Genomic DNA, 23,904 nt, shown 5'->3' with positions numbered 1-23,904 from the left:
TGTCCAGCCTGGCCTTGGACGCTTCCAGGGGTGGGGCAGCCACAGTTTGACCTGTGCCAGGATGTCATTACCCTCACAGGGAGCAATTCCTTCCCAATATCCCATCTATCCCTGCTACCTGTCAGTTTGAAGCCATTCCCTGTGTCCTGTGCCTCCATCCCTTGTCCCAAGTCCCTCTCCAGCTCTCCTGGAGCTCCTTTAGGCACTGGAAGGATCTCTGAGGTCTCCCTGGATCCTTCTCTTCTCCAGGTGAACACCCCCAGCTCTCCCAGCCTGGCTCCAGCCCTCAAAGCAGCTCCACAGCCTCCTCTGGACTCTCTCCAGGAGCTCCACATCCTTCTGCTGTTGTTCCCCAGGTCTGGAGGCAGCTCTGCAGGTGGAGTCTCACCTGAGCTGGGCAGAGAGGCAGAATCCTCTTCCAGCACTGCCCACCCTGTGGGATCAGCCCAGAGCACAGGGGATTTCTGGGATGTGAGTGCACATGGATGGGGCATGTCCAGCCTCTCATCCACTAGCACCCTGAGGTCCTTCTCCTCAGGGCTCCTTCCTAGTCAGATGTGCATGGAAAGATTGCACTTTACTGGCCTTTTGTTTTAAAACAAAACTCTCTTAAACAGCTCTTCTGTCCAAAAAGCTCAAGTTTCTCACCCACTTTGAGTTAGCCAGTGTGGCTGTTGGAAAGCTCTAGCCTTGGCTTGTGATAGTGTTGATGTCTTACCTTGATGTGATATAGAAGTCTGGATGTGATATGAAATTTCATCAATTGGCTTATTCCTCATTTAGACTAAAACCTTCTCTACTTCTTGACAGCAAGTAAATTGTCCCCTAAATTTCTTGACATTGCTTTTGCGGCTTCCTAGTGTGGGAGTAACCAACTCTGCTTACTCAAAGCACAGTTCAGTAATTTATAAACAACTTATTACACCTATTTGAGCATTTCCTTTATATTCCATGTGATACAGAACTCAGCCCCAGCCCCTTCTAGTTCTTTTTTTCACAAGGTGGCAGAAAAAGTGGTTTGATTTTAATTTATATGTCTCTTCCTGAAGGAATGATGCATTTGTTTACTGGAATATACTCAGGAGCCAAATTTCTCTGGTCTTCCTGTTGTCTTCTCCCAGAATTTCCTTTGCTCCCTTTCCCTTGGCTGCTTAGGGCAGAAGTAGGACAGTCTCCCAGGTGGGTGAGATCCATGAAATCTACCCCAGAAGTTCTCTTACTCCAGTAAATGCATCCCATGGATGCTGCATGAGCCTGAGTGTGGCTTCTGAGGGTGGGGGATTGTACAAAGTTAACACTGCAGCACGTGGATCGATGCGAATCAAAGTGCTTTAAAGAGCAGGCAGGAAACTTTGGTTTGAATAATTGATCCTTAGTTTTGTTTTGCACTTGTATTTCTTGGGCTCTGCTGAGAACTTCAGGGGTTTGAAGCAGGTGTCAGGATGTAACCTAAGCAATTTCATTGCTTCCTTTACATTTATTACGTGCTGAATTAGAACATGGTTAATCCTGCATATTTCCCAGCTGATTCCTATTTAAAATCATGTCAAGCTCCATTTGGATGGAAACTAATTCAATTGAAAGTGCAGTTTTACTTGATGTTAAGGCTGTGTTACACTTCTGTCAAAATACAGCTTTTCTTCTAAAATACATTTATTAAATACAGTGAGACTTGCTAAGCTAAATTTCACCTGATTTCTGGTTACCTTGTCCTTCAAAACCATAGAGCTGGCAGAGCTCATCAACTTACCTTATTTTTATTTCTCATTTAAAAGCGAGAAACTGTTTTTCCTGCTTTCTGAATTCCCAGCTGATTTCTCAACTTTGAAAGCAGCAGTCATTGAACTGAGCTAAATAAGCAAAGTAAAAAGAAAATGTTTGTTCTTTTGTACTTGCAGACAAGGATTCTGCTTGAAAGATGGGTTGGCACTTCATCAGTCACTGGTTCCCAGTGCTTACCGAGTGACTTCCATCGCTTCACTGGCTTGAGATTCTTCTCCCTTGGAAAATTTTTGCAAAATACGCATCTTAGATCGTTTCTCTAATTTAAATTATTTCAAATTAGAAAGTAATTTTCAAGCTTTTTATTTTTAAACTGCATGACTCTGCAGTGATGCAGATGCACCTTTGCTTGTGAGTATTGCAGCTGTGTTTGGGAAGTCAAGGGCACGTGTGGCAGCCCCAGCCCTGCTCTGTGATATCCTTTAGCTGGATGTGGGATTGGCTGGGGATCTGTGTGCAGCACTGCTGTGTCTGCTCTAGGACCTCATATCCCAAATTTGGGTGCTCCTCTGAGATCAGCCTTTTGGTGGGATGAGGAGCCAAGGACAAGGAAATCACAGAATTACGGAATCACAGAGTGGTTTGGGGTGGAAAGGACCTTAAAGCTCATTCTGTTCCACCCCCTGCTGTGGTCAGGGACACCTTCCACTACCCCAGGCTGCTCCAAGCCCTGTCCAACCTGGCCTTGGACACTTCCAGGGATGGGGAGTTCATAACCTCCCTGGGCAACCTCCACCAGAGCCTCACCACCCTCAGGGAGAGAGGTGATGCTGTCCTGGAGCTGCAGAGAGGAAATGTCCCTGCTGGACACTGACACTGTGGGTGTTGTCCAGCTTTCGGTCTATTCCAGGGATTTTTCCTTGAGGGGAAGGATCCTAAAACTGAAAACATATATTCATGGCATATCTGTGCTTCAAAACTAAGTGAAGTAACCTGCTAAGAGTGAGTTCTGTGTGAAGGCCTTCAGCTGTTTCAGTGATAGGATTTGGTTTGACTTCTTTGCTGTTCCTGCTCTGAAGTTTTCAAGATGAGTCTCTGGAAGATTGCTGGAAAGGAACTTCCCAAATTGCTCCTGCTGAAGGATCCATGTCCAGGGCTGGTGCTTGCTGACTGACAAGGCTCTGCCAGCTATTTTGAGCTCGTTTATCTTTGGAGATAATGCTTGTCCTGGCATCATTCATTGTACTCCTTTAACTTTTAAAGGCACTAAATGCAAGTTAAACATAGAGCATCTACTAAATCCTTTTTTGTGCTCATGTGAGACATTAAAGATGGCAGCAGTACAGAGTCATGGAATTGTGGGATGGTTTGGGTGGGAAGGGACCTTAAAACTCATCCCATTCCACACCCTGCCATGGGCAGGGACACCTTCTGCTGTCCCACATTGTTCCAAGCCCTGTCCAGCCTGGCCTTGGACACTTCCAGGGATGGGACAGCTTCTCTAGGCGTGTCCTTTTCCTGGCAAAGCAGTGGGACTTGGGCAGGTGGCAGAGCTGTGAAGGTTAAAAGTGGAATTACTGTGTAGAAGAACCGTTTCTTACTCAGGAATGGTTTAACTCTGCTGAAGGCAAGGCAGGCAAGTCTCCCTGCAGTCTCTTGAGCAGGAGCTCTGCTTGCAAAAAGAGCATCCTTGACAGATGCAGCTTCTGTGCAGTAGTTAAAAATAAATTGTGAGCAGTTGAACAAGAAGAAAAAGGTTGGGAAACAAATCTGGGCATCAGTTTATGACAACTCCAGTTTTCTGAGTGCTGTGGGGGGGTGAATTTCTAGGATCTCAGGGCAGGAAATGTCTGTACACAGCCATAATAGCAGCTTCTGCTCACTTTTTGGGATATTAACTTCTCCTGTTCCTTAGGTCTGGACTGTTTCCTCTCCTGAAGGGAGCTAAGCTCCATCTGCTTTTTAAAAATAGGAAAAAATCAGCTTGCTACACACAGGGATTTGAGGTAGGGTTTTTTCGGGGGTTTGTCCAGCAAGGATATTTTAGGTCAGCATAATAATTTATTATTTATAAAGTTGGGTTTTTTTTTTAGTTAAGTCTTGAAACTTTAGTATGATCGGAGTTTTGTCATCTAAAAATGTTGTCTTTTCCCATTATATTTTGTTTTATTTACCAATTAGTGATAACTGATTGGTAACAATATTTTGTTTTATTTACCAATTAGTGATAACTGAATAGATAATAAATACATAGATTTAGATAGAACTCTTCAACTAAAACACAAGAGTGTTTCTTTTCATTCCTTCCCTCTTAGTTTGAAGTCGAAAGCATAAAGCTCCTTAGGATCGATAGCTTCCTGGTTTTCTTAGGAACAGATTTCTTTTTCCTCCACTATTTTTTTGTCCCACATGTGTGTCGGAGATACCATTTAAGCTCTGATCCTTAAAATGCTGAAGTATGCTGGTAATCCTGCTAAATCCACTTTGAATCTCCCAAGTGGAAAAGCTCGTGCAGTCGAGGCCGGGAGTTCTCTAACCAAGAACCTTCCAGCATGGTAACTTTAGATGGAGAAGCTGCAGCACTATTTAATCTTTAAAGTACTGTAATACTTTAAAATGTATTGTAATTGGATCAAAGTGACCAGGATACAGTTATTGGCTTTGTGCTGTTGCCTTAAAATGTTTGCTTTTAAAAAAAACCTGCTTGGTACTCGAGACAGTCGTGTTTTTGTGTATGCCAATAAAATAGGTAAAAGCACTCAGTGGTTATTCTTTGTTTTTGAGAGCTGCTATTTGCATAAAATGTTGAGTGAGCAGGGCATCGTTTGAATTCTTAGTAGATTTGTGTGCTTGAAAATTCATAGAATAGCCGAAGGTTTGGGTTGGAAGGGACCTTAAAACTCATTCCAGCCTCCCTGCCATGGGCAGGGATATCTTCCACTGTCCCAGGTTGCTCCAACCCCTGTCCAGCCTGGCCTTGGACACTTCCAGGGATCCAGGGGCAGCCACAGCTTCTCTGGGCAACCTGTGCCAGGGCCTCACCACCCTCACAGGAACTGTCTGACTTCAATCTATAGCATCCTGACATCCTTTGTATTCTCACCTCCTTCCAGTTTCTCCAGCATTTCCTTTCCTTGTTGTGCCTTGAAGCAGAAGCTGCAGGAGAGAAGGTAGAGCCATGGTGAAGAGTTGGTATTTTGAAGGGTTTGGAATCAGAATCACTAGAAAACTCAGGCGAAGAGTCTGAGGGTGAAGGAAGTGAAGCAAAAATGGTGGTAACTGGGAAAGATAGGCACACATCAGAAATAATTCCTGTAGGAAAGACCAAATCGAGCCAGGGAGAACTGGGAGGAAAGTCAGCTTTCACGAGATGAATGGAATAATATGGAATGGTTTGGGTTGGAGGGACTTTAAAGCTCATCCTGCTCCACCCTCTGCCATGGTCAGGGACACCTTCCACTATCCCAGCTTGCTTCAAGCGCTGTCCAGCCTGGCCTTGGACACTTCCAGGGATCCAGGGGCAGCTGGTGAGTTCTGGGTAACCTTCCTGCTGCCTTCAGCAAAAGCAGTTTTCCTGTAATGAAGGAGCTCCTGCACTCAGTTAATCCCTGCCTTGCTGCCGTGATCAATGCAGGAAAACAGCCTGCTGTGAAAATTTACCACCAGAGATCAATAACCCTTGGCTACCCAACTGTATTAAAGGGAATTGATGGGCTGAGGGATCTTGTAAACACTTGTTTGTCCCATCAGCATGTTTGTGTGTTTGTTGATGGGCAGGATGTCTCCAGAGCCCTGTCAGTGGGATGTGGCTCTGGTTGTACTCGGGATTACTGCGGAATTGCGTCCGTTCATCTTTTAAACCACTTTGGCTGCCCAAGGATGATTAGGCATTGGGAATGGAAATGTTAGAGTTGATAGGGAATTTTATAAATTTTTAAATAAGGACACAAAAGCTTTATTTATGCTGGCCGAATTGAGATTTAGAGAAATACCCAGCTAACTTTGGCCCCTAGATGACATTTTAAGGGATAAACGATCAATGTTATGCAAATGAATGAATTGATCAAAACTGGTGATTTAAATCACTTTGATTTACATCAGCAAGAGGGAGGCTTTGATTTAAATCATTGATTTTAATCTTGTTTTGGGATTGTACTTTCATTATTTTCCTAAAGACAGGTTGATTTTCATTGGCTGGTAACTATTTGAAGTGTGTTTATTTGCAAACAGGTATAGCTCTTAAGTTAATTCCTTAATTTCTTTCTTTGGACAGAAGCAGGAATGCTTAGCTGGTAGGGGAAGTGGGGTAGGAATATGTCCTACAGGTACATAATTCAACAAATCCTCATTTAAATTCTGTAACGTTTACATTTATAAATGAACAAATTATTCCTTATATCTGCCAAAGAGGGCAAAAGTGCTTTAGCACTTGACTCTCCTTCCCAGTGCTTCTGTAGTTTTCACCATCCAGGACTGGGATTTATTTCCCTTCGTTCCTTGCCTCCCAAAACACAGCAATAGCTAATGCTGCTAAATATTTTCCATATAATTTTAAATAACGTTGTACTAAGTTTATGTTTTGGACTAGTTGATCAAAATTTTAATACAACTTTGAAAAAAGTCAATTAAAATACAATTCAAAAATATGAATTCTAATATGAATTCAGGTGGTTCCCTAGAATTATTTAGTGGTGAATACAATCCTGGTTTGGTAGTCAAGGTGAAAAATGCACTAAGATATGGAATACATACTGAATTTCTTATTTCCTCTCTGCAGGACTTCAGCAGCAGATTTTTTTAATTTGAGCATGGAGTGTGTCTTGCAGACGAGTTCAAGTGGTTTGGTCACTGTTTAAATTCCCCAGGCTAACGAGGCAGGCAGACGCTGCTCTGTGTTCTTGTGATTAAAACCAAAACTCTTTCACACTTGTCTTTTTTTTGTTCCTGGGCCACAGGATTTGCTGCAGCCTAAGAGCAGCTGCAATGGAGATTGAGTAAGCACAGACAAGAGATTCTGGTCTGTTTAGATTTTCTATTACACTTTGTTAGCATTGATGGGATGATGATAGCTTTGTCTCAACTCTAAAGAGCACCTTAAATCTTTTGGTAATTAACTCTTTGCTTGTTTCGCTGCATCCTCAGCTCTGTGTAAATATTTATGGTGAGGAAAAAAGGCAGCAGTTTGAGGTGAAGCTGATAATTCCCATCTTCTTCAACAATATAAAATTTGGGGTGCTTCTTACAGTGCAGTGCCTCTGCTGAAAACTATCAGTATTTAGGGAAAAGGTGCTGCAGGGCTTCCCTTTATGCCCCCCAAAAAATTACAATTAATTCTTTAAAATATACTTTTTGACTTTTGTACCACCTTAAAGGCCTCCCTATGTTGATGAAACAGCACTCTGTTGCTGAATGTGCTGCACTGTAAATCAGGGCAAAAGTGAGGTCCCAACGTTTTGTCACTCTCAGTTTCACTTGAGTTCTGTATTGTCAGGTCATTCATTTGCTGCCATTTGTGTTCCTTGGTGATGGGCTGATAAATAGCTGTCCCTGCCATCACTCAAGTGGCTGCTGCTGGAAGTGACAAAGCCATGCACGAACCAGGTTCTTGCAGATGTTAAGCTCTGCTTAATAAGTTAGAAAACACTTAATTTTTTTCTAATGAGAAAAAAAAAAAAGCCTTTATATGAATGCAAAATGCTGTTGCTGCTCAGTTCTGTAAAACTGGAAGGAGGAAGTTAATGGTCCATATGACCTTACACCTTTGGGTGCTTCTGTCCCACACCCTAGATTAGATTTTTAGTTCTATCTCATAAAAACTTCACCCATATCTGAGTGCAAATCATAAGCTGGTGGCTGATGCAGCTTACTGGGATGGTTTATATATTGAAACACCCATTTGGAACAAAAGCAAATTGATATAGAATAGAAATGTCAAATGATAAAAGGAAATTAAGTGGTAAAGAGCTGTTCCCCCATACTTGTAACTCAGGGAGTGGTAGATGTCAAATGGAATGGAAAGGATATCCTTCAGGATATGTTCCAGCCTTGATAAAAAGGATTTCTTGGCCATTGCTGTGAAACACTTGATTCTTGGTATTGTTTTGTGGCTGGTCCCTCAAAGATGTGGATGTGGGATCTGCAGGCTTTGATCCCTGCTCATCAGTCCATGTAGCTCCAGCTGGAGCACACACTTCCTCTTGCTCAGTGGGACAAGCAGACAAAAATGGGATGGGAATGTGGGGCAGGAGCAGCACTGGGAACAAGATGTTGTGAAGTGCACGGAGAAGCTGAGAATGTGGCACTAGAAGGATGGAGAGGTGAGTTCTGACAGGATTCCTACAGTGGGAGGAAAAGGCAGGGACCTAAAGTGAGCCTTTGAATAACTCACCCCACTTGCCAAGAGTTGTGCAAACCCAACGTGGGAGTTTCTTGTAGGGAAATGAGGAATATGATCGTTTCTCATCTTCTGTGGGGAGTACAAGAAAGAGTCGACCTGATTTTCAGCAAAAAATGGATATTAGGGAAATAATTTCCGTGCTGGACTTCTGAAATAGCTCACTTGGGGAGCCTTAATATTCTGGTTGCTGTTCCCTGAGTCGCCGTAAGCTTTCCCTGCCAGTAACTTCATCTCAATGCAGCAACAGTTATCTGTAAAGTCTAAGTGATCCTGCAATAAAAGGGCCTTCTTAATCAGAGATGGTAACGTCTGAGACAGTCAGTGCTTTCAGCATTGGCATCCTGTTCTGCTCAGGCAATCCCACGTAGGAGGAAGACAGACACAAAAAGTGATTTGGCTGTAATGCAGCAAAACAAATTCTGGCCAAATTGTGGACTTGGAGTTAATGGGTACACAGTGTTACTCTGCAAGTCTGCAGCGCTGCCTGGAAATCGGGGGCAGTTTTGTAGCCTGTTAACTACTTAGGACTGTTTTGTTATTTCAAGTTTGGCTTCAGCCAGTGAAAAATGGGGCACTTTCACGTCTTATATTTCAAAAAATCAAAACGTTTTAAGAATATTAAGGGCGAATCTTACCCGATTGCTTCAGAGCGGGCGCTGAGGCTGTGATCTCATCCATTTATAAGCGTGTGTGTGTCATCCCCCCTTTCTCCCCCAGCCAACTGGATGTTGACTTATGGTGTCAGTTTTCTCCTTGTGGATGTGGAGCGAGCTTTTCCTGCCTTTCCATGTTTTACAGTGCGTCCACGCGCTCCGGAACGGCTGCACATAAATTGTGCCCGGGCCATTTCAGAACATCGCATCCTGCAGGGTCAGACGGGCAGACGAGCCCAGGAAGCAGTCTGTGATGGCAGTAAAAAGACTCCTTGCAGAAAGTCAGCCTTCATCTTGAAGCTGGAGAAGTGGTGGAAACCACGCCCAGGGCTTTTGGGATTTGTGCAGCCTGGAGGGAAGGAGGTTCAGGGGGAATCTTCTGGCTCTGCTCAGCTCTCTCTGACAAGAGGAGCAGCCTGGTGGGAGTTGGGGCTCAGGGGACAAGATAAGGGGAAACAGCCTCAAGCTGTGCCAGGGCAGGTTCAGGTTGGACATCAGGAGGAACTTCCTCATGGAAAGGGTGGTCAGACATTGGAACTGCCCAGAGACGTTTGGAGTCCTCATCCCTGGAGGTGTCCAAGGGAGGATGGACGTGGTGCTCAGGGCTGGGTGACAAGGTCATGATGGGTCACTGATTGTACTTGATGATCTTGGAGGTCTTTTCCCATCTAAGTGATTCTGTGATTCATTGACTGACGAAATTTGGGCCATCTGGTGTCATTTCTCTGCCCCTGCCCAAATTTCTCAATTTCCAATTTTCCCCAAAACCCTTGACCCTCTTTCTGGAACTCATCTGCTGTGAGCTCTTCTCAAGAAAATCACTTGCTGGTTCTTGCCTGATCAGTCTCAGTCACAGGTAAAAGTGGCTCCAAACTAATTGTTTTGGAGGTTAAGAGAATTTTTTTTAGACCAATCCTGTTTGGTTTTTTGCCAAGACCTTTATATTCCAAAGTATTAAGGATGAATAGCCTTTTGAAATTAACTGCTGTTTGTTTTTTACAGCATCAAAGATACAAAATAAATTGTTATTAAGTCAGGGTTTGGTAAAGTGAAGGGCATATGAAGGTATATGATGTATTTATTTACTTTACATCTCTCAGCTTTTATTTTTTCACTTCTGATCACTTGACTCCAGGAACTGGAGCTGAAATAAGGGCAAATGTGAATGTGAGGACAGTGGGAGAATGGCTAAGATGTTACACTTTCTGAGTTGGGTTCTAAAAGAGGTCCTAAAAAGAGAGACTTGTCAGAGTTATCCCACTTCTTCTTTTCTTTTTCAAATCCTGAAACGGTTCTGTTGGAGCAAATCCTTGATGAGAATTGCAGGACACCAACCAGCACTGTGTAATTATTAACCCTTCCCAGCGATCCAAGTATTTCACTATTTTCATCACACCTCTCCTGTAGAGCTCATTATTTGTAATCCAGTGCCAGCAGGAGGGGAAAAGGTAGAACAGGTTGCTCCATCCCTGAAATGTCCCAGGCCAGGCTGGACAGGGCTTGGAGTAACCTGGGACTGTGGAAGTTGTCCTTGCTCATGGCAGGGGGTGGAATGAGATGAACTTCAAGTTCCCTTCCAACCCAAACCATCCCAGAATTCTGTGATAATCAGATTTTATTTTTTTAACATAAATTCAATCTAGGAAGATCCATCTATTTGGGCCACAAGATGAGAGAGAACTCACAGTCAGTGACTTTTGTGCTGTTCTGTTCTCTAGAGCATCTTGCAGCAGTCTTGCTGGTGTAACTTTGGAATCTCTTCCAGGAGTTGTTTAAATTCTGTGACTGACCTCAGGCATGGGAATTTGGCTGTGCTTTCAGTGGTAAGTCGTGTTTCAGCAGGGGTTAAACTGGTTTAACAAATTGTATCCTTGTGTGGATGGTGACAGAGATTTATAAAAGAGATAAGTGTGCCAGTGCATTATCAACTGGGTGCAAAGAATCATAAAGAGCTAAGTAATAAATGAAGTTGAAAGTACCCCTTTACATAAGTCAGTGTTTTGGATAATATTCTTAGAACTAACTAAAAAGATAAAAATTCATCCTCCCGTCTCCTGTGCTTGGCAGCAGAATTGTTGGTCAGCAGGAATGTGCAGAACTTTGTGAAAAATTGTTTTTTAGATAATTGCCTGTTGCAGACTGTCTAGAGGAACTCACATTTTATTTTTGGCATATTGCATTAAACAGTAGCTTTTACATTTTAGGCCTGATGTGTTGATTTATATATCCTCCAGTCCTCTGGTGGACATCCAATTTCCAAACTTGGATACCTCTCTTGAGTATCTGGAGTCAAAATTTTTAGTTCTCAGACAGGAAAAGTCACTTTCCAAGTACCTGTCCAGCTCAAAGAAGAACAGTAAGATGATGGTTGAATGGATCTAAAAGCTTGCAGAGGAAAGGTTTTACACTCATTCCCACCTGGATTTTGGGGTGTAGACCTTTGAATGGCTTGGCTTTCCTTTCAAGCAACATCTGTGCATTTGGAGAAAGCCTGGAAACTTATCTAAAAGTTCAGAATCAATGTGTGAATTAAGAATACTTGTTTTTTTTCTTCCACTGCCCTTAAAATTGGAAGCTTGTTAACAGCAACTCATTGTTTTGTCACTGATACACAGGAGATATTGCACAGATATTTTTGAATTTTACTTGTTATTAGCTGTTGTTGCAGGGGGAAAATGCAGTGTCCAGCCTTGATGGTACAACCACAGCTCTTGGAGTATATTTTGGGGGGATACTGTTGGCTCATCTGTGCATCCCCAGCTGGAAACTGAGTGATGGAATCATCCACAGCACAAAAAGATCTTACACCTTTTTTTAACAGACAGTTATTGTAACTTTAATTGATATCTGAAGGGAGAAGTTTGGGGGATTACAGTTTTTTTCAATGGATTGTCATTCCAGCAGATAACACAAGTTGACTCAAGAAGGGTTTGGACAAAGCCTGAGCTAGCACTGGTTACTTTTGGGAGCAAAACCAGCTCCGCTCTTTGGAAAATACAAAATATCTGCATGTGAGGAGTAAGTGAATGGTTTTTAGCTATTATTTTGGCACTTTCCTGCTGCTTCCCCCAGCACCAGCCTGGACCTTGTGTTAAAGCTAAGCTCAACTGTTTGGTTCATAAACCAGCTATAGTAGATAATGCATTTTCTGCTTGTTTCTGGGAGTGGAAAAACCTCCATAATCAATCAGCTTCGAGAATAAATTGATGCCAACTCTGCCTGTCTTCAGTACAGGTGATTTGTTCCTAATTCTTCCCATCCCGTCACCTTCTGACTGGCTCACAGTTAGCAGGTTTCCTGCAGACATTGCCTGCATCCAGGTGCATTATATATGGGGAAAAAAAGAAAGTTTTCAGAGAAGTTAGCAAGTGAAAATGGAGAATGTGATGGCAGCCAGAACTGCAGCCTTTGCTGCCAGTGGCAGCTATAATTATATATGGGGCACATACATTCGAGCAGATCCTTCCACCTAACCCACCCTGGTTTCAGCACAGACCAAATTTAGGATCTGAGCATGGTGACCACGGTGCTCACTAAATCTCTAATTCCATCTTCTGCCATTTACTGTCTTTCTCAAATGCTCAGTGAGACTTTTTTCCTAGTTGTTCTATGGAACAGCTTTGATTTTTCTCACTTTGTGGTTATTTTAAGCTTCAGAAAACAATAAGAATGTACTTTTTTTTTTTTTCTCCCCCCTCTTTCCTCTGTGCTTTTATGAAAGCAGAATCTGTGTAGATAAAGCACAGTTGATCTGTTAGGGATTACTGTTTCTCAGTTATTCTTTTGCTCTTGCATATCATGCCTTTATGTAGAAGAATATTTAAAGGTGCCGTGTAGAACAGTGAGATGAAAGATTCTTTGTGCATTGAAGAATTCTGGTGTCACAGGAGTCCACCTGTTCTCCCCGAACTTTTTTTTTTTTTTTCCCCTCAAACTGAAGTTTATTTAAAGTGATTTTCAGTGCTTATAAAAAGCTGCTGGCTTTTGACAGCCTTCAAGATTGAAAGGCTGTCCCCACAGGTGGCGGCAGCAGCACTGTGGCCTGGAATTCAGGGCACAGGAGTGGGAATCAGAAGATCCACGCTCTGTTCTCATCTTTATCCTGGCTGACCTTGAGCCAAGGAGCAGCAGCTGAGGCTCAGTTTTCTGTGGGGAATTTTACCCTGGTTCACGAGGACATTGTTGTAAAGATTTGCTGCTCGCTTAGGGAAAGGAAAGACAAAGGATGAAAACTTCTTGCATCACCATCAAGCGACAGAGCTCGTGTCCACTCTACCAGCCATGAGAATAATTGGCAGTTTTCAGGAGGAGATATTACCAGCAGCCTGTGGAAAACCTCTGGATTAGTGGGAGTCCTTTTTGTCTGTGCAAAATTGTCTGAGAGGGGCGAACAAAACCACACTGGTTCTGTTGGTGTGTCCCACATGAGTGAAATTGTGGTGATTTCTGTGGAGAGTGGAGCTGGATCAGCCCAGAGATCCACTGGATGTAGCTTTGTGTGTCACATCGTGGTCAGCATTGGACAATTAATGCACCCATCCAGCTTGCAAAGCTGTTCCTCTGATTAAGCACCAGAGGAGTTTTCTTTTTGACCCTTTCAGGCCATCAGCTTAATTCCCAGAAGCTTCAGATTTAATTACCCGAATCATTACCACGGCATGCATAGCTGCAGATTTTATTAATGACCATAAAATTACTGAATCCTCTTTAAAATGAGTGTGGATTCCCAGCCAGAAGGTCCCTTCACACCTCAGCTCTAGTACAGGTGAATCCCACAGGTTGGTGCAGCACCTTTGCAAGTGCCACCCTTCTGCACCTGATTTCCTCCACATTTACTACCACTAGTGATACTCTTCTGCAGTTCAAATTTGGGTGTTCTTGCCTCTCAAATGGTAGCTGAGCTGAAGTTTTACTATTCTCAGAGCCCGATTTTATGCCTTTAGCAGCAGCCTGACCTTTACACCTCTCTGTCTCAGACTCCTTCCACTCATTCTGTTGCCTTTGCCTATCCCTAAAATGTTCTTTAATCCATTTCAATTCCTTCTCCCTGCACAATACTTTATGACTTTGTAAATCAGCCTGAGTGGTACAAAATCAAATGCTTTCCTGAGATCCTGATAACTTATGTCCACTGTTTCACTCTTGTCTAACCTAACGATTTGGTCGTATAATAAAAAGGATTTCAGCAGATTTGTCAGGCATGACCTTCCTTTTATGAATCTGTACTGAATGTCCTCTACTAAATTATGCATTTCCAAATGTTCTGCAATTTTGGCTTTTATCAACACTTCCAATACATACCCACAGCTGAAGCTGGATTTCCTGTTCGAAGATTCAGCAGAACTCAGTCACAGCCCAATGAAATTCATCAGTTTTTCACAAGTCTCCACAATACAACTTCAGCTTCTTGTCCTCATCTTACTGAATGATTCTTTCTGAGAGAGAGTAGGTTTAGATTAGGTATTAGGGAGAAATTATTGGTTGTGAGGGTGGTGAGGCCCTAGAATAGAATTCCCAGAGAAGCTGTGGCTGTCCCTGGATCCCTGGAAGTGTCCAAGGCCAGGCTGGACAGGGCTTGGAGCAACCTGGGAGAGTGGAAGGTGTCAGGATTGGAAAGAGGTGAGCTTTAAAGCATCTTTCTACCCCAAACTATTCTGTGATTATGTGATTCTATAATTCTCACCATTGGAATCAGTAATTTGATTTATAGAGCGTTGGCATTACTGTGTGCTCGGGAAATACACAGGCTTGGTGTCACACATGGAATGAGTTGCTGAGTCTCAGCCCACTCACAGGTGAGGGAGTGTGGGCCAACAGCTCAGTCTATATTTGGTCCCTGAGCTTCCTAAATAATTTCAGTTGAGACTGGAGGTCAGCTCACCTCTCTGTGCATTCATTTATTTCCCTCGCCTGTTTCCTAAAGAGTATTTTCCACTGCAGGCTTGAGTTGTGCTTTTGGCTGAATATATATGTGTGAGGGGGGAAGGGAAACTCCAAATCCTTTGAGTGTTCTTGCTTGAAGCCCTTATGTTTGTGCTTATAGCTAATTTGAATGTATACCTTGTCACTTGGGCTGTGCTTCCAAATCTGGATTTCTCTTGGAGGGATGTTCTGACCCACCTACTTTGCACTGCTGATATATTTAGCAAACTTTTGCCGTAAATTCCTCTGCTGCTGTCCCAAAGCTGTCACCTGCTCTGCTGCCTCCCTCCTTCCCAAGCCACCTGCCAGAGTTCTGAGTAGGATAAGGGTGGCTTTAAACTGAGAGTGGGTTTAGAGTCAATATTGGGAAGGAATTGTTCCCTGTGAGGGTGGTCAGGCTCTGGCAAAGGTTGCCCAGTGAAGCTGTGGCTGCCCCTGGATCCCTGGAAATGTCCAAGGCCAGGCTGGACAGGGCTTGGAGCAACCTGGGACAGTGGAAGGTCTCTGCTATTCCACTAGGAGTGGAATGGGATGATCTTTAAGGTCCCTTCTAACCCAAACCATCCTTTGGGATGAGATTCCATGGTTCCTTGTCCCATAACCTGGCTCATGCAAAGCAAAGGTGCTACTCAGCCTGGTGACATTGACAGTGGCACAGGAGGCTCCAGTTGGATTTGCAGCTCCCTCACAGGAGGGTGCAGCCAGGTGGGGATTGGCCTCTTCTCCCAGGTAAAAACAGACAGGATGAGAGGAAGTTGCATCAGGGAAGGTTTAGATTGGATATTAAGAATGATTCCTTAAATGAAAAGGTTGTCAGGCATTGGAAGGAACTTCCCAGGGAGGAGGTGGAGTTCCCATCCCTGGAGGTGTCCAAGGGACACCTGGATGTGGCACTCAGTGCTCTGTGCTGGTGACAAGGTGGGGATCAGTCACGGGTTGGACTTGATGATCCTGGAGGTCTTTTCCAGCCTTATTGATTCTGGGATACTGGGTTCACAATGCTGGAGCAGACCATCTGGGAATGGAATATGTGTTAGGACCACAGGGAATAGTCTATTCTTTGGCCTGGACCCAGCTTAGAGCACAAGCATCACTAGAACCCTGCTTGGGTCTCTCTCTGCCCTGTATCTGCTGGTTATTGAAGGAGAAAATTGTAGTTATGAAGGGAATTAACTTAAAATTACAGAAGATGCCCAGTGTAATAGATTGGCTTTTCTTTAAAAAGACAAATTCTGCCTCCCTCCTCCAATCTTCCTGTTAGATGTCATCCAAGATGGATTCCAAGTGCAAAAAAAAAAAAAGAAGAAAGAAAGAAGAAATAAAGAAAGTGAACCTGCAGCAAGTGAATCATTCCTACTAAATTTAAACCACTTATTATGGGGAGGGAAAAAAAAAAAGAGAACTCGGATTACAGGTTTAGCAGGCATGAGCACATACTTCAGCGGGTATTGCTGGATTTGTAATTGCCAAACTACTGATTTCTTGGAACTCTGCTATTAGCATTGTTAAGCAGTGTTCCAGACAGTCACTCCTATAAATCCTGTTAATATGTTAAGCAGGAGAAGGCCTTTGAAAGAATAATATTTAGCTGGCGAGTGATCTCCGTTTGGGTGTGTGGTCTGGGCTAAGGTAGGGGAGGTGACTCTGCTTGCTGCTGGAATGTTCTGCTGGAGCATCCAGTTGATGTTTGCTTGAGTGTTACTGCCATTACTAGGAGGTGCTTAGGGATATTTTATTTATTTGTTGGGATAAAAGTCTTAAATGGGGTGTATGAAAGGTTTTACAAGAAAACAGGGGAGGGACTTTGGACAAGGGCGTGGAGGGACAGGAAAAAGGGGAACGGCTTCCCACTGCCAGAGGGCAGGGATAGATGGGATTTTGGGAAGGAATTCATCCCTGTGAGGGTGGTGAGGGGCTGGGATGGAATTCCCAGGGAAGCTGTGGGAATTTTCCAAGGCCAGGTTGGACAGGGCTTGGAGCAACCTGGGATAGTGGAAGGTGTCCTTGCCCACAGCAGGGGATTGGAATTAAATGGGCTTTAAGGTCCTGAACCCATCCGGTGATTCCATGATTCTATAACCCTTCACCTTGCAATCAGTATTTTGTTTCATGTCACTCTGAGAGTTTTCTAAGCTCAGGGTGTCAGCAGCTCCCCACCTGCAGCTCAGCAGCTTTGGTGTCACACATGGAATGAGCTGCTGAGCCTCAGCCCAGTCACAAAGCACTGAGTTCCAACCTCCTGCCCTGGGCAGGACAAGTCATCTCTGTCTCTTGTGCACGAGTCACTGGGTAGAAATCGGAGGAAGTGTCTCTGGTATAAAATCACCAGAGCACAGCTTTACCTTGGACACAAAGTTCATCCTCTCCCTCGCATCTGCTGCTCCCTGTTCCTCTGCAGGGGTGGGAGAGCCCTGCAGGCTTTCTGGCAAAGCTGTGAAAAAGGAAACTTTGATCGGCCTCTTTGCTTGCTGTGGATAATTCCTTTCGAGGGGAAGCTGATCAAAGTCCGGGTCAGCCGGGAGGAAGAAGAGGGGAAGCTGAAAAGGACGGTGGAGCCACAGATCAATATTTCAAGCACAACAGGTTGACAAGGGCACGGGGATGGAGCAGGGTGAGGGGACATGTTTGATCTGTGCTGCTGCAATGGGGACACATCTGCCACATCCCAGCCCTGTTCCAGCATCCCTGGCAGACGTGGGATTCTCTGATAACTCCTCGTGTTCTGAAGTGAACAACAGATGGGTGCCCTGTGACCTCCTCGCCCCTGTGACACCACTCTGCTCCCAGCCTCCTTTTATGGCACAATTTTTATGTAGGCTTTTTTTGGGAGATGAAAAAGGGCTGCATTCTTATTTTATTACGAGTAACTGAGAGCTCAGAGTGCTTTTCAGAACACCGTTTTATATTTTGTAAGGTTCCTACCAAGTTTATTGTTTGTACAGAATTTTATCACGTTCCTCTTTGGGGGAGAGGAATGGTGATCTTAAATTCAAAACCTGTTTTAAAACAGATAATACTTAAGTTTTATGCAGTGAATTTACCATTGTCAAGTGATACCACTTTCCTCTTAATACTTTTTTGTGCCTTACAGCAGCTCAAAAATAAAGGTTTGTGAGGCATTGCTTGTTTCTCTTGCATGCTTATTCCTGGTACAAGTGATGGCAGGTAGAATTCTGGTTTCTTTTTTTGGGTCAGAAATTGAGTGTACGTTCTTCAGCTCCCTTCACCTGAATGTGCATCTTGTATTGGGCAACTGTAGTTGCAGTTCTCTGTGTCTGCCAAGGGTTTTACATCCATGCAGATGCAAATTCCCAGCATGATGGACCACTCCGTGAAAAAAATGCAGCTTTTGGAAGTGTTCCCTGATTTGGCGCAGGAAAAGTTAAAATCAAGTCAAATAAAAAGGAAATCAAGTTTTGATTCAATCAACACATTTCAAAGCCCTTTTCTTGCAATTCATCTGCCTCTGCCAAGCGCCCTGATGCCAAATGTAGTTTCTGGAATTCCACTCAGGGGGGCTTGGGGCATCTACTGAGGTGTTCCCTGGAGAGTCATGGATGAAGGAAGCTTTCTTCCTGTCCAGTTGGATGAACACTCTGATTTTTTGGAGCTGTTGTATGTCCTGCAGTGTCCTCTGTTGACCCTGCCCTTTCCCAACCACGACTTCCACAGAATCTGTGAGTTTCTCTTCCGAGTGAACTCCTGAATCCTCTTTGGGACAAGCAGTCAGCAGTGGAGGTGGATTCATGGCATGCAGAAGCTGTGCTTGACAGCAGAGCACCTCATTTCACTTGGCAGGTCCAGGGCTCCTCTGTCCCTCACAGAAAACTGTCAAGGTAATTTGTGTTAAATTGGGATGTTTTTTCAACAAGCCTCTCATTTATTGTGTGTTTGGCCCAGGCTTGGACTCAAGGACTTGGCAGTCTCCCATCCATCAGTTTTGTTGGGATCAAGGTGTGTTCCTTAGGGTGTACCTGGGGTTCATTCCCTGCTGGTGTCATGTGGAGGCTTTAAATCTCAGTTCCACTCCCGGGTGTGTCTTGCCTCTTGTAGCTCTGTAGGAATCAGGTGGCTGCTAACTCATTCTTCCTCCCCCATTTCAGTGGTCAAACTGATCTGAGGGGACTGAAAACCTGTTTGATCCCTAAGGAAATGGGGCTGGAGCAGCCACTGGCTGTCCCTACAAGTCAGGAGTTTGTGCCTTGCTGTCATTCTTCTGCTGTTGACATTCATGTGTAATTTTAGCTGGAAAAGACAATTCAAGTCTGGTCCTTGGTTCCAGGCAAAGTTTTAGTCATGATTGGAGAGGACAATGTGCAGCAATCCAGGAGATACAGCAGTGTAGGTGGTTGGGATATTAAGGCTGGAAGCTCATTTGTAAGCAATAACCAAAATACAACCCAAGTGCTCTGCTCAAATGTGTCTGCAGAGGTGGCTTGGTGACAGCATTTCATTTTCCAGCTGCCATTATGGACAAAGCAACACCAAATTACATCCTTTTTACTGGGATTGCATTACCTTTATGGATCTCTAGGACTCCTGGAGTAACTCAGGGTCCTTTCCAGAGAAATACAGATGGTCATTTCTGCCTTTCTGGAAGCCTTGGAGTTTGGGAAACTTTATGATTTTGTGACCTCAGTTTTTCTGTAGTGGGATTTGTTGCCAGTCTGCTTCAAAATGGATCCTGGCCTCTGCCTTGTGCTGTAGGAAATTCCAGTAAATTTGGGCCAGGAGGTTTCTTTTGCATGGGATTTGGGAGGGAGAAGAAGGGAGATACAGTTTTGACTGTCATCCGTGGCTAATTCTCCTGTACAAATATGCTGCAGGACACGTTGTAGAAGAAATTATTTATTTGCTTTTCCACATTTACGTGTAATAAATTACAAGCTGTGGCTTAATCATAAGATTGAGGTGTTTGTTTTCTAAAGGGGAGAGGCTTCTGTTGATGTTTTTCCCTCAGTTAGAGAGGTCAGAGTAAAAAGAGGATCCCATAAAAAAACCTGTAAACTTGTTAACTTGACAAGGAGCTGCTGCATTCCCTCACCATAATCCCAAAATATGGTCTGCTCCAGGGTTGTACTGTGAAAGGCTTGGTAAACAACACAGTCAGAGTAAGAATGAAAACAGCACTGGTTGGAGATGACTTCTGAGCATTTTTTCCAAGGATTTTTGTGTTCGTAAAAAGTGTGATCTCTTGCTGCTTTCTACTCACTGGTGCGGGTTGCTCTGAGGAAATGAAGTCTTAAATTTGGAAGATACTCTGGACATGGTCCTGAGCAAGTGGCTTTGGTGGCCCTGCTTGAGCAGGGAGCTTGGATAAAAGGATTTCCACATGGAACTGGATGCCATGGGGTGTCCTCAGGAGGTGGCAGTGCTTGGAGAAGCTTCCTAGCCTTGCTTCCCAGGGCACAAATAAAACACATCCTCAAGTCATATGGCAGAGCTTTTTTTAAGTTTGGGTTGTTTTTTTTTTCTCCTAATATGCCTATTTTGGGAAAATGGGCTAGAGAGTCCTAGATTAGCTCCAGTATTTTGGACACTAGTCCTACTTTTGTGCGTGTACCCAGATGAATTTAAGTTTTGATATGAACTCAGTACCTGGGGCTTTAAAAACGCTGGGTAAATAAGAGCTTGTGTGAACATCTCCCCCAAATAAAGGATTTGGAGCTGGCAAAGGCAGGCTGCTGTCTGCAGTGTGAAGCCAGACACAGTCAAAGTAGAAGTCAAGTACACATTTTTGATGGAGAGGGTGATGAATCGCCAGAAGGAGCTGGAGTGGATGGATCCTTGGTCTCTTGTTGGTTTTGAGGCAAGATGTCCTGTGACAGAAGTTAAACCAGTTGACAGCTTTATTCACACTGGCCTCAGTGTAGAGAAGCCAATTGAATCCACAATCATTCAGGTTGGAAAAGACTTCTAAAGTCATCCAGTTGGAATGGGTCCCACCTGTGACTGATCCCCACCTTGTCACCATCCCAGAGCACTGAGTGTCACATCAGTCATTCCTTCGACAGCTCCAGGGCTGGGGACTCCAAACCTCCCTGGGCAGCTCCTTTCAGTGTTTAACAACCCTTCCCATGGAGAAATTCCCTCTGGTGTCCAACCTGAACCTCCCCTGACACATTTATGGATACGTGAACACACATGTGCACAGGGTCCACACAGGAGACCTAACAATTCCTACAGACTTTAAGCTGTACATTGAGTAAAAGATTTCATTTTTTAATTTTTTGCTATTTCTAGGAGAGTATTGATTTGTAATTATGCATGGAGCTGGGAATCTGCATTTACTGTGAGTTCAGCAGTGGGAGAACTTCATTCTCAGGGCTGAATTTTTTCACCATCTGAGGCACCAAGTTCCTCAGCAAGGCTGGAGCTCAGTGGTTCTGCATTTCAGGAGTGGAGTGACAATTGCAGTTGTGGAGCCCCTGCTATGTTCAGCCACTGCTGCTGTCCTGGGTGGCTTTAAGCCAAAAATTCAGCCCCTCTGTTCATGTTTTACTCATGTCAAAATGGTGATGTTTGTCTTCCCCAAGGACAAAAGCTTTTAGTTTGTTATTTCTAAAGCCCATTTTAACAATTCACCAAGGAAGGTATTAGTGAAATACAAAGTGATGCTTTTTTTGTTTTTTTTAATACTGTGTGAGTCACTCAGAAATTAAAACAGAAAATTAGTTTCTTTTCCAAATAAGTGATATCAGCCTCATCTTTACCAAGTGACTTTCTCCTTGCTTCTGCAGGGTGTTGTGGATCAGGGTGAACTCTACTTCAAAACATTTAATTGCACACAGTGAGAAATGAAGAAAACTGAAGTGGATCCCAAGAATGTATTAAAAATCAGAACTAAAATGAGAATGATTTCATGTCAAGTGAGACAAATGCAGAGTTGATACTCCAGTGCTTCACACTTCCACTTGTCCTTGGCACCGAGAAAATGAGATTTTTAATATCTGAAAAACAGATTGCCATGAAGACTCATCCATTGTAAATTTAAGCTGCCTTTATAGCAACTTAAGCTGGGGACAAGATTGTTCATTACATCTGATTCTACAACTGCAGCCATGATTTCCATATTAATAGTGACTTCTTTTTTTTTTTTTTATTTTTTATTGTCTGTACCAGAAATGGGAAGGGGAGAGCCGGTTGTGTTTTCCCTGGGTTAGCAGATAATTTATTTAATGAATAATGCGAAAAGGGCAAAGGTTTGTGAGTTCTTACTCCCATGTCACCACAGAGAGTGGTGACACCTGCCTTGGCTGCTGTGCTCACACTGCTTTGGTGCTTTGCTGTGTGCTGAAAGGAGTCTGAGGGATATTGATGCAGAATCAGGATTTGCTGCCCATGGAATTGATGAATTCTTTTGCCTCCGATTTTAGGTGAAGGGTTCTGCTTGTTCCCTGCCTGATGTGCCCTTAAGTGACAAAAGCACTGAAGCAACTTCTCACATGTGTCTGGGGGTGGGGAAGGTATTTCTGTGCCACTGAACTTTAGACCAACGTGGAGTCAAAGCCTGTTTGTGCCCCTTTTCAATAGCGGCCGCTCGGGGCTGGCAGCGGCCGGAGGAAGCAGCAGCTTCCTCTCCTTTCTCTGCAACTGCATTTCCTTTCACCAGTCCTGCTCCCAAGGCAGACCTGAGCATTCCCTGAGATTCCTTACTCAGTCTGGGACACTTTGTGGTTGCACTCTGTGTGTAGTAAAACTGCCTGATGCTTTAACGTAGCAAAAATGGAGATTTTTCCCTATTTTCTCATGAATTTGCTGCTGTTTATTTCTGCTGAAATCCCATCATCCTCTGTCTGCACTCACAGATCTGGAATCTCTTGGAAAAGCTCATCTTCCTCCTCTAATCACATCCCAAATTTCGTCTAAATCCTAATGGCTCTTCACTTACAACATCTGAGGTCCATACCAGTTTTTTCCTCTTTCATTGCTATCACTAATATCATCCTCCTGGCTTTGTCATCTCAAAACCTGACTTGCAGCAGCCTTTTCTTTGCTTCTCTTATCTCATCTCCTCGTGTTCTACTTTTAATCCTGCATTTCATGGTGATGGAAGGTGATTTTTTTCTTTCCTTTCTGGGTTTTCTTCTTTGCTGCATCCACACTCCTCACCCTGGAAGCAAACCTTTCTCTGAGGAGTCCAGTTCTTTATCATTAGCCTCTCTGACCTTCAGAAAGTTTGTATATATTTAAGTCTAATTTGTTCCTCTTTGGAAAACAAAACAGCTCTCTGTATTAAAATTTGGCAAGAAGTCAGCAGCATGATCTCATATTTTTTGTGACTGCCTCAGGGAATATATTTAAAATGCAGTTAAGAGATTTGACAGAGGAGGGGTTTGGTGGAGGGGAGTCTCTGTAAAAGATTTGGGGTGGCTGACAGGGAGGGCCTTGGTGTTTGGCTCTTCCATCCATCAGTGGTTTGGTGTCACCATTTCTCTCCCAGCCCACAGAATGTGAGATTCTGCTGGGACCACTTCTCTTTTCCTGGAGAGAAAGAGGCAGCTCAGGGCCTCAGTGTGGGTCAGATGGGTTGTTGTGGAAAAGCAGCAGGCAGCTCTCAGCACCTCCTCTCCCTGGAAACACCCAGAGCTTGCCTTGGCCATGGCTGGGTGGGAGAAGACTGGCATGGCCAGGGTTAAACCTCCCAGGAAAGCTGGTGGCCAAAAGCTGAGTGCTGCCACTTCTGGGAAAGCTCATTCAGCCCAGCCTTCTGTGATGGAAGTTCAGGGTTTTTTCCATGGAGGAAAAAAGAGAAAAAAAAACCCACATAAAGATGGTATAGTCATCCCTGGAAGGACTTTAAGCTGTGTGGATGTGGCACTTGGGGACATGAGTTAGTGGTGGCCTTGGCGGTGCTGGGGGAACAGTTTGGCTTGATGGTCTTGATGGAGGTGATTCTCCTCTTACACTCTGCTTTGTGAGACCTCAGGTGGAGTTCTGCCTCCAGCTCTGGGGTCCTCAGCACAGAAAGACATGGAGCTGGTGGAGTAAAACCAGAGGAGACCACTGGGCTGGAGCTCCTCTGCTCTGGAGCCAGGCTGGGAGAGCTGGGGGTGTTCACCTGGGGAAGAGAAGGATCCAGGGAGACCTCAGAGCTCCTGCCAGTGCCTGAAGGGGCTCCAGGAGAGCTGGAGAGGGACTTGGGACAAGGGATGGAGGGACAGCACAAGGGGGAATGGCTTTAAACTGAAAAAGTGGAGATTTGGGTAG

The 23,904-nt window shown here is 44.1% G+C and overlaps 1 protein-coding gene across 8 annotated transcripts in view; it reads left to right on the top strand.

The window, feature by feature from the left end:
* HMBOX1 (homeobox containing 1) overlaps positions 1-23,904 on the top strand; it is a 114,434-nt gene that overhangs the window by 19,785 nt on the left and 70,745 nt on the right. The window lies entirely within an intron of this gene.

Source organism: Lichenostomus cassidix, chromosome 3 (assembly GCF_008360975.1).
Source record: "Lichenostomus cassidix isolate B80296 chromosome 3, HeHo_3.0, whole genome shotgun sequence".
In the NCBI taxonomy this organism is placed as follows: domain Eukaryota; kingdom Metazoa; phylum Chordata; class Aves; order Passeriformes; family Meliphagidae; genus Lichenostomus; species Lichenostomus cassidix.
The sequence above is the reverse complement of the archived record's forward strand: the minus strand, read 5'-3'. Positions and strand labels throughout refer to the sequence as shown.